Raw genomic sequence first — 11,942 nt, 5'->3', positions numbered from 1 at the left:
ATTGACCTTCGACACTGAGTTTATCAAAGAGTCTCCGATGGTACAAGCACTATGGGATCTCAAAATAGTGTTTATATTCCGTTTATGTCTCATGCTAAAGTTAACAGCTTGACATTTAGACGGATTAAGTATGAGACCATTACCAACAGACCAACAATCAATACGAGACAAGAACTCATTCATTTCTATGGGATGTAAAGAGGAAGATATAGGCATACATACAGTGAGGTCATCCGCATACTTCACAAAAGTGTTTTCTGTGGAAGATGGCAGAAAAAAAGAGAAAAGAAGAGGTGAGAGAACAACTCCTTGTGGTACACCTTTATGAGACAGTAGAGACTCTGAACACTTTCGTCCAAACACAGTGTATTGTTCCCTTCCAGAGAGGTAGGAACATAGCCAGTTGGTTATCCAGCTGTCAGTGTTGATGCTGATTAACTTGTTAAGTAATCGTTGTCTTGGTATAGAGTCAAAAGCTGAAGTATAGTCCAGAAAAGTACATCGAACATACTTCTTACCCTTTTCTAAGTTGAACACTATGTTGTGATGCAGAACTGCAACAGCATCTAAAGTGCTTCTTTTGCGCCTGTATGCAAACTGGTATGGGTCAGTATGCTCTTTTATCGCAGGCTGAAGTGGAAGAATTAATAATTTTTCCATGGTTTTGAGGAAGGGTGAAGTTATTGCAATAGGTCTAAATTTTACATTCTTATCACCAAATGCTTTCTTGGGTACAGGAATTATCTTCATCCTTCTCCACACTTTCGGTATGAGATTAGATGAGAAGCATCTGTTAAATATAATTGTGAACGGATGACAGAGAACGTCAGCACATTTTTTAAAAAGGATGTTTGGGATACCATCAGGTCCCAAACATCGAGATGAATTAAGCGACTGGAGACATCCTCGTACATCAGTTTCAGTGAAAGTAGGAACACAGCTAGTTTTTAAACCCGTGGATAGAGGGAGCATCACATCAGATGACTGACGTACAAAAGACTTATTTAAGTCACTAACATTCAGCTGGTTATCAATTCTAAACTTTCTGTCACCTGTAAGTTCTTTAAAGAATTTCCACATACTTGGAGAGTTTTTGCAAGATAAGAGCTTTTGAGTAAACATACAGTTGAGACGTCTAATCTCTAGGTTTATCAGACCATTTAGCTGACGAACTTCACCCTCCGTAGTCGTTTTAGTTGTAAAGATGTAAGTCCATCAAAACTTACAAAAATGGTTTCAGTGGAAAAAAAATATCAAGACAGAATTTAAGTTAACAAGTGATAACATCAGTTGTGTTTTCCAGTGAGTCATCTGTAAATAATTCTCAGTTAGTCGTATGAAACATGTTTTTCAGATTTCGGATATTTTCTTCTGAGTAACTCCTATATTTGACTTTCTTGGTTTGATGTGAGAGTGTACTCTTCCCATGCTTTCCATATACTTTAGGTAGAATACGAGTTATACAGTGATCCGAGCTAGACAATGGAGCACGTTTACGAGTCGCCTATATACCCACATCATTAATGAAGACGAAGTCTAAATGAGCATCCAAATGGGTAGGAAAATCCACTACATTTTGGTGACCTAGTGACGTAAGAAAGCTACAGCCATGTGGATTGAAATCACCACATACAACTGAAAGTGAATCACTGAAGGCAGTAACAGCGAACTCAGTGAATTCATCAGCAAAAACAGATAGTGCAGATGATGTGCAATCTGGAGTCACGTAGATATTCGTCACGTAAACATATTTGTATTTATTCAGATGTTTTGGACGACATCTTAGAGTTAGACAGTCGATAAAATCATTTGAAAACTTAAAACACACAAACGAAGATGGACACCAGTTTATGTTTACAAACGTAGCTACACCGCCACCACACCTCTTTTTATTGTTCAATCGATCCTGACGATAAATTTTGAAATCACGTAGTGATACAAGGCAGTCATCCTGTAAATCATTCAACCAAGATTCTTGAACTGTGATGACACCACAATTACGATACGTATTTTGATTAAGTGAGAATTGAAGATAGTCCACTTTGTTGATTAGTGATCGGCAGTTAGAATTTAGTAGCTCGGGGATCGACATATGATTAATGTTCATTCTCTTTAACGCATATTACCAACCACCACGATGCCTTTTATAGTACTTTTTCGTCACTTGTGCAGCGGAAGGTCGTAGGCTTTTCATAAAAGCGCCTGAATAGGTTATGCGATTAATGGACATAATTATAAATTAAAACAAATGAAAAAACAGATAGCTTGTTGAAATAATCAGATGGCAGAAACAGGTAGCCCAGATATTCAAGCAGGCCGCCAAATAATTTGATTGTAAATTAACTCCATTTTATTCAGTTTCAAGTGAACTGGACTGCTAGTTGATTCGAGAGTAAGGTTCAAGTTACTCGAGTTTGCATTTCAGTGATTTATCAAGTGGTCATGATTGAGTTTGACATATTAACCTATAATCACTTAAATAACAACCGATGAGTGGCTCGCACTCAAGCATTAAAATCTTGTACATGGTTACTGCATCGACTTGTTCAATTCAGTCAGTCGGTCAAGTGTGACGTAAAATCCGGTTCAATTTGCCATTACCTCGTTAACACAGCGAAATGGAATTTTCTGAGCAAGTCCAAGAGTAGTAGAGACAGTAACAGTAATAGTAGCAATACAAAAGATTAGGCATCGAAAAAATGAATCAGATTATCGAAGTAAAGAAATTCATGAGGAATTTAGAAACTTAGCATCTAAGGGAGGACAAGGAGTGGATGTACATGCATAATTTCAAACAATTTTGAACCATGTCACTTAGAGACTTGAACCATTACTTACGATAATAACGACGCTCCAAACCGAGTAGTCTACGCCTCAATTCAACCGTCAGTAACTTCATGGACTGATGCCGTATTTTATTTCTCCCTACTAGCTTTCTTCCGGCCTACATCGCCCGTCAGGGTAGACGGGAGTTAAGCATACATAATACATGTTTCAATCACCTCGGTTAACATTTACTACCTCATCAATCGATTCTCCATATTTGCCTGATACTCTGTCCCAAACCCAGGGATCGCTTACTAGATGGTGCAAGAATACGCAAACAATGCTTCGAAGACATCTATGGTCGAACACTAATAACCTACGAATATCCTACATTGTTAATGTCTACGATGGAAAAATTATTAGTACTTCCACCTCATCCTGTGATAAAAGAGCATATTGATCCGAATCAGTTTGCCTACAATGGAAAAATAATTGGTATGTTGTGGTAAATAAATCCCCAAAATAAATAGCTCTGTAAGTTTTCGACATTGGATGCTGACCATATGTTTTAGTGGACTCATCTAGCTGAAGGCGCTCGGTCAGGCATCCGCACCAGATCACGTGTGGTAACGTCGTGCTCAACATCAATTGCAATCGCTAGCCAGATTAGGTCTGAGAATTCCGATATATTGGTCATCGCCAAATATACTCTTCCGATCTCCCCGACTCTGTCTTTTGATTTCTCAGGGTGGGAACGAAATACATTAGAAGGTGTTACTGGTAGAAGCGTTGTCAAACACTGAATACCTGTGACATCATCAATGGTGAGCCCGACGTGATCTGGTACACCTTATTGCAACTGTGAGTCTGTTCCTTTTTGAGATTTTTATATATCATTGCCTTATTTTTTTATTTTTTTTAAAACAGTGTGATTTTTTTTCGTACTTTTTCCTGGATATATATATTTTCCCCTCGTTCATTATCGTACTTCATATTTCATCATGACTGAACAGACACCTAAAGTACTCAAGCTTAAGACCTTGTCCCCACCGTCGTTTCAACTGATGCCTTTCTGGCCCGACAACATCGAAGCCTGGTTTCGCTACTCAAAAGCCGACTTCTCCGAGCACGGCGTGATCGACACACGTGCACGATTCCTCGCAGTAGTCAAGGCACTACCGCGCGAATTCAACAGGTACGTAACACCTGGTATGTTTACTAGTGATGTTCCCGATCTTTACGAAATCTTAAAACGCTCGATTCTTAAACGAGATCTAACCGATCGACAAAGGTTAGATCAACTCTTCAATAACATCGACTTGCAACACGGTTCTGCGACAGACATGTTGCAACGGATGAGAGAGGTTATAGGCCCAAGAAGTTTCGACGAAGGTCTATTCAAACAACTCTTCTTGTCAAAACTTCCCCAACAGGTGCAAGCAGTTCTGGTCTCGTTCCAGAACAACGACTTAGACGAGCTAGCTGCATCTGCTGACCGCATTCTAGAAATTACGAAATCTACTACCAAGGTATTTTCAGTCAAAAAAAGCCTCACACGACTCAGAATGATATAACGGACTTATGTCACATACTCACGCGTTATCTTAGTCTTCGAACGACCGTAAGAGATCGCGCACACCACGTAGAAGCATTTCTCGTAAGCGATCTGTTTCTAGACCACGAGAGACAGATAACCCCGACTGGTGCTGGTATCATAACCAGTATGGAAAGTTTTCCAGAAATTGCAGAAAACCCTGCAATTTTCCCAACACGAAACCGACTGATTCGAAAAACAATTCGGGAAACTTCGAAGCCGGCACGCGTTAACGTCAACCGTAGCCGGCGAACATAGCCGTCTGTTATACGTCACAGATGTGACAACGAGAGTTCACTACCTCGTCGATACTGGCGCAGACGTTAGCGTTCTCCCAGCGAATCCCAACGATCGGCTTCAAGAATCGGCTCTGAACTTACAGGCGGCAAACGGAAAACCGATCGCTACGTATGGCAAAAGGTACGTTTACCTTAACGTGGGTTTACGCAAACCCATTCACTGGATCTTCGTTGTTGCAGATGTTTCTATACCAATCATTGGTATGGACCTTCTACAACACCACAATCTGATCATCGACACTCAGAAACGGAGGCTAGTAGACGGAAACACTAATTTGTCCATTTGCGTAACTTCTTTTACTGGTTGCAGAGTATCCCTACTTACAGTTAAGCATATGATAGATCCACTCTATCAACCACTTCTCGACAATAATAATAATAATAATTTATTCTCAAATAACAGTTTGTTACATGAGGCATGCCAGTTTACAGGCAAGATCAAATTGATACAAATGATACAATATACACTGTATTAAATTACATAGCTGGGTTGAAAATTTATAAGACATGAATGTAGATTGTTTTAATCAGTACTACAGTTGGCGCGCTTCACGAGAGTTGCGTTGCGAATGTGCGACTGACGATCAAGAATAGGTCCATTGAAGGTATGAGCTTCTAGAAATCGCAACCTTATGTCCCTTTGGGATATCCAAGGCTTTAAGGATGGTGCAGGATGAAGTAACCTGTTCCATATCTCAAGGGAGCTGAAAGAGGGAGGAAGTAAAAGAAAACACGAGAGGCAGAGTAGCCAATATTCATGTAGGAATGTTTAAGGTATGATTACTCAGTCTAATTTCCTTTTATTAAGGTATTTGTTAAGAAAGAGCATTTTAATAGGTTAAAGAAAATAAGCTTTAGCAAGGTGTGAGTGGACATACAACTGACAAATGGAGGCGACTCGGAAAAGAGCTGAGAGTATAAGATTATGTGTGATTATAAAATAAAATATAGTGCTAGAAACAGTATTGTGATATACAACTGGCTATCTTCCTTTTATTATCGAAGCTATTAGAGCCCCTTTCGTTTTTTTAAGGTTTTATAGGGTCTTGAGTAGGCTTCGTATATTAGCGAATTGTCTAGTTTGCTTGTAATAGGATTTCTGAGTAGGAAGTGAAACCAATTTAACGTTCGTAACACGATTTAAAGAGGTATTTTGCGTGATAAATCAGCTTCAATACCTTAAGTCCGTGACATCCCACTAAACCATAAGGAGCCGTAATTAAACAAAATGTTCTGCCCTACAGACATGGGTGGATTGAAGTTATCTCCCCACCTTCATGTTTGCTGGTCAGTAACGCCACCCTCCCTCCTTTTGTGATGTTAGGCTCTCCTACGTTTGTGGTAAGTATGATTAATGCTTTAATCAAAGTACATAGTTGGAATACACTGTCTCTACTAGGTCCATGTTACAAGCAAATCAGATATTTAAAAATTCTGTTTTATGGGTTAGACGTCCATATAGTATATCACACTGCTATGAAAATAACTAATGGTTTAAAGAAGTAAGGATTAATAGTAAATCAAAAGATATGAGAGGGTATAAAATTGTAGAAAAAAAAAGAAAAAGACTTTAGGGTAAAAAAAAATAAGACATTGAGAAACTCACAAGACTTTGTGGCCAAATTTTGAGCTTTGAATGATCGGCCTTAGTAGATCAGCATCCATAAGATTGAGCTATCTGTCTACTTGCAGTAGAAAAAAAAAGCATGACTTTTAGGAAGAATAATGTACATTTAACCTGTAGAGATTTGGGGACTGAAAGCTAGGGTTAGGAGCATGAAGTCATGATTAATAAACAATGAATAATAGGAAAGGATAAGCCATATATCCTGTGATTTGGTTATATTCATATTAGTAACAGTCGAACTTGTTGGAATTTTGTTCTTTCTAGATACTAGGCGGTCCATAATAAAGTGCCTCATCGGTGGGCGGGAGTTCAAGGTAATGTTGAAGCTCTTTGGAGTCTAGAAATAGGGTTATTAGCTTTTTGAATCTGGTAAACGTATCACAGTTACGGATAGGCATTGGCAGCCTGTTCCACAATAAACTGTACCGTACTGTGAAGAACTTACAACGCATTTGTTTTTGGTGTTTTACGGTAAGTAGTGTATATGCGTTGTTTCTAAGTCTATAGGCTGGGTCGTGGGTGATAGTCGGGCAGGAGGTTAGAAAGGAGAGCCCATATATCGCTTTGTAGAGAAATATTAAATTGTGTTTTAGCCTACGGTGCCATAAAGGTTCTAAAGATAGATGCTTACATCTGTCTGTGTAATCGAGATTCGAGTTACATCCTAGTAGTTGACGTGTGAAACGTCTTTGAACATCTTCTACTCTTATCTTGTCTGCGATATTCATATTAGAGAAGACAAAAGAGCAGTATTCAAGGGTGGGTCGTACACATATTTTGTAGAGAGTAAGTTTACCCTCTGTTGTGAAAAAGTTTTTCATTATAAAACCAATTAGCCGTCTAGATTTAGAAATAATAGAGGAGGCAAGTTCTTCAAAGTTCAGGCTTCCTGTTTAATTAATTCCTAAGTCGTGTACTGATTCGAGTGTTTGGACTCTACATTCATTTAAGTGAAGTCGCGGTTTATAGGGATGCTTTCCAAAGTGCATGATCCCGCACTTATTGAGGTTAAATGGTAATTGCCATTTTTCACTCCATAAAGTTAAGTTATTGAGGTCCTTTTGGATCTGGGATACACTTTCGCTTAGTGTCTCAGGCTTATAGCTGTATACTATTTTGAGATCATCAGCATATAAGTACGGTTTCCCAAATTCTATGGTGTTACATATATCGTTTATATACATAAGAAACAAAAGTGGCCCTAATACGCTTCCCTGGATGACTCCACTGGTGATTGGTCTAGGGGACGAGAGACAGTCATTGTACTTTACCATCTGTTTACGTTCTGTTAAGAACGAAGCAAACCATGAGTACAGTGGGTTGTGTATTCCGAAGGACTTTAGTTTGACGAGTAGCCTTTTGTGTGGGACCTTATCAAAGGCTTTCTTAAAGTCTAGGAATAGGACTGATACAAGGAGTCCGCTGTCTCGTTTCAGAGTTATATCATTCAGGTAGTCGACTAGGCATGTATCGCACGATCTCGACCTAAGAAATCCATGCTGGGAGGTCGACAAGAGATTGTTAGTTAATAGATGTTGGACTACAGCCGCCTTAACTACTTTTTCCATCACTCTGGATACCACTGAAGTTATGTTTATAGGCCGGTAATTTTCAACGTTTGCTTCAGGTCCTGTTTTAATTTTGGGAATGATATGTGTAGTTTTCCAGGCAGTAGGGTAACACGCTGAAGAGAGTGATATCGCGAATAGTTTGAGAAGCAAAACACACATATCATCACCTCCACGTTTTAGCATGCTAGATGGAATACCATCTGGTCCATCAGTGTAGGAGTGTTTCAATGTACTGATTGCTTTGGAGATATTTTGTACACTGAATTCTACATTAGTAATTTCACAGGGAGTTACTGGGATTGGTTCTGAATCATTAAATGGTTTTTCGTTAGTTAGTGAGAAACAAAAATGTTCACTAAATAATTCTATGACAAGTTTGGGATCTTCGTACACTTGTTTGCCTTTAATGAATATACTCCCTCTCGATTTAGAGCGTTTAAGTTTATTTTGGAGTAGTATGGTGAGTGCAGAGGAGTTATTATTAAGTTCAACTGCACGTTCTTCCTGTGCTACTGCTTTTTGTTTACTTATTGCCTCTGTTCGGACAAGTATTTCTGTCATCGTTATTAAAGAGGAAAAGTCATTTAAGTTGTGGAATCGAGCACAATGTCTTTGAAGACGTCTTCTTGTACTGACCGGTATATAGAGATCTTTGGAGAACGTAGGTTTAGAGTATTCTAAAGGTGCGATGTTGTTGATGATACTTTTGATGTTGTGATAAAATATATTGGTTAATGTGTCGGTATTTCTTGAGGTAAAGAAAGTTCTCCAATTAGTGCTTCTTAGGTAATTGTGAAAGTTATTCCAATCAACCTTGCGATAGTTTCTACGAAGTGTTACGGTTTTACTTATATCGGTTGTGGTTTTTACATTAAGGCTGCATATGACAATGTTATGATCGCTACCTGGGAACTTTTTTCCAATATACAAAGTATTGGGGATGAGGCCACTGGTAAAGACTAAGTCTAAGATGTTTTGATGTCTGGTAGGGCAATCGACATACTGAGTCCATTGTCCAAGCTCTAGACATTCAATAAATGATTCATAACGTCTCGGCGCTTTGACTGGCAGCCAAGAAATTTCGGGCATATTGAAGTCACCACAAATGAGCTTGCCTGTGAATGAGAGGGATGATGCTAGCGTGAATACCTCCGATAATACTGCTATTTCATCTATTGATGCGTTAGGTTGACGATAAACACAGCCGAGCAGTAAGGTAACGGAATTCGACGGCTTTAATACAATCCACACCGAATCCTTCAGTTTGTTTAGTTCAGGCATATCACATAGCAGTGAGTTCAGGCTAGAGTGAGCGTAAATAAGGCATCCTCCGCCTCGTCCATTCAATCTATCGCTTCTATATAGGGAATAGTTATCTAGAGATATGCTTCGGTCGGAAATATTACTGTTAGTCCATGCTTCAGATATCATAATAACTGATGGTTGATATATGGATACAAACAGGGCTAAATCCGTCTTTTTGTTGCAGATCGATCGAGCGTTGATAAGACATATATTAAGCAAGTGGCCTACTAAGTTAAAATGGGTGAGGGTATTTCGGATAAAGTCGTCGTAACCCTCGCGAGTGTAAGATGAGTTTGATGTGAGGGATTGGATGTTCTTCATTAGCTCGGTATTTCGATAGCTAAACTTATTGGGAGATGTATCAAATGAGCTGGTGAAGTTGATTGGGGAGTTTACCCAGGAGGAAAGGGTGGGAGTACTCTCTGGTGGAAACTGTACGGAGGAAACAAATTTGTGGTTTGAAATAACCTGGGCTATATGCTTCAACAGAGGTGTCACTAGGGGTCTTATTCCAAAAAAATCTTGTACAGGCCTACTGTGAAGTGTATGGTTATTTACAAAATAGTCTTGATGGTTAGACTCGTAGCCCCTGTTATGGCTTTTTACGTTAGCGTGAGAGGGGTCTGCTACGCGTAACTGGGAGGAGTTGCGACTGTTGTTATACATGGGAGCCGTTGTTATGTGATGGGTCGGTACTAAAGGGTATGAGAAGTTTTCTTTTTGAGAGTAATTACAGTTGCGATCCTGGGGAATGTAGGTAGGGTGTGGAGTGAGAAACCTATTATTACCATTCTTATTTATGGTTTTAGGCTTCAGAGGGAGATTTGGGTGGCCATTTCTCTGGTAGTTTTCGTTAGTCTGCGTGTAAGAAGGCTTGCTACGTTGAAGCCCACCACCCTTTTTGCAACTTGGAGGTGTTGAAGGCAAGTTATACGATAGCAGCGGGGAGAACCTGCTCACTGTTCTTGGGATACCTATAGAGCAGTTGGGTTCAATCTTACGTGTTTCCCTATTCGGTATCATGAGTTTTGTCTTCCCACCCTTTATTTTCACAGCAGGATTCTTTCATTGTCTTTGTGAGATGAACTTACGTTCATTCAAGTCTACTTGTGGAATGTCTTTAGGAGGACAAATTTTCAAGTGTATAGGTTTAGTAGCACATGTGTTGTTACACGACTCACATTTTAGTACATTACTGAATGAACAGCTGGGATTAGTCATGTCGTTATGGTTTTTGGTGTCAGTTGGGGTCCGTATCTTATCCAAAGGTTTCTGATCTGTAGACTCATCTAGATCAACAGAGTGATCAGCCGTATGTGGAGTGGTGTCATGCTTAATGTTCGTGTGTTTTAAACTATTTGCTGTGTTGCAAACTGTCTCTGGCTGATTATTAACTGTAACACTCCCATTCAATTTTATCGCTTCGCGTCTTCTTACACGACGTTGACAGGGCGTAAGGTCTGGAGTGACTTTTATATTTTTGTATGGAATTAGTGAGCTAATGTTTTTGCTCAAATCAATAAACTGCTTAGCATCGTTACAACAGCCAAACATAAACAAGAGGGGGCAAGTTGATCTGTCTGACTTTTTTCTAAGGCGGATGACTTTGCAGTTAACGTTCGGCATACCGCATGCTCTTAGGCAAATATCTCTTAACTTAGATGGGTGTGTGCGGTCGGGGAGGTTATACACAACTGCATTGAAGGAGGACATTACTCTCTTCGTCACTTCTTCAGCCACAAACTCCAAAATACACTCAGCTTTAGTGAGTTGCTCAAGGTTTCTGTCTGTATCAAGGCCCCATATATGAGTGAGGGGTGCTAATTGCTCAAGTTTGCCGTTAATTTCGGATAGAGAGTTTTGTAGCTGTCGGATGTCATTACTATATCTATCAGTATTTTGGTGCGTATGGGGTGGACCATTGGACTCTTTAGTTTTTGAAATTTTAGACTTAGGCCTTGGTAGCACATACTGTTTAGTAGACTGTGCTGACTTTTCAATGCACGTAGGTATAGTGTCTTGTATGTCAACCAGTCTTACCGTTGGCATACTGCACGTAAAGATAGAGGGGCTGCGACATGGAGAATCTGGTGACGATAGGGACATTTGTGTACAATGCATATATTGTTCAGTAGTTAAAGGTTCGACATTGTCAAGCACTGAGTCGTCAGTTGTAGGGGTTACAGATTTGGACCTTTTATTTGGCTTAGAAGTTGGTGAAATTCCTCTTTTACTGGAGTTATTGGACATGATATGAATATAAGTGAGCACAGTGCTCGTTAAATTAAATATAATATATGAGTATTAAATGTTATTAAGTATTAACCTGGTTAATACTAGGATTAGAGACTGTGAGTATATAATAAATTGCAGACCTATTTACGACTTAAGTCCGCAATAGGTACAATACGAACTGGTAATTGTCCGTCGAATGAAAATAAGTTTTTTCTTATGTTTCGTGGTGAGATGTTCCCGATGTACAGGATAGGATGATAATCACAGTATAATACACCCTACAAAAGAGCAAGTCGAAGAATTCCTAAACCACGTGAAAAAATTTATACGAATATTCGTCAAGATTAGAACGAATAGTTTGACAGTAATTGAGCGCCGAGTATAGAGAAGTCATTATATGTGAAAATTATATTTGAAATATTCTCAGCGATTGAAATTTAACTAATTCCAACGTTTCGTCCAGCTAACTTGTCTGGACTTCTTCAGGGTAATAATCAAAATCAAAATTATCAAAGAAATATATAGCTTTTTAACAATCAGGATTA

This window comes from Schistosoma haematobium, chromosome 1, assembly GCF_000699445.3.
Source record: "Schistosoma haematobium chromosome 1, whole genome shotgun sequence".
NCBI lineage: Eukaryota > Metazoa > Platyhelminthes > Trematoda > Strigeidida > Schistosomatidae > Schistosoma > Schistosoma haematobium.
This window is presented reverse-complemented; position numbering follows the sequence as displayed.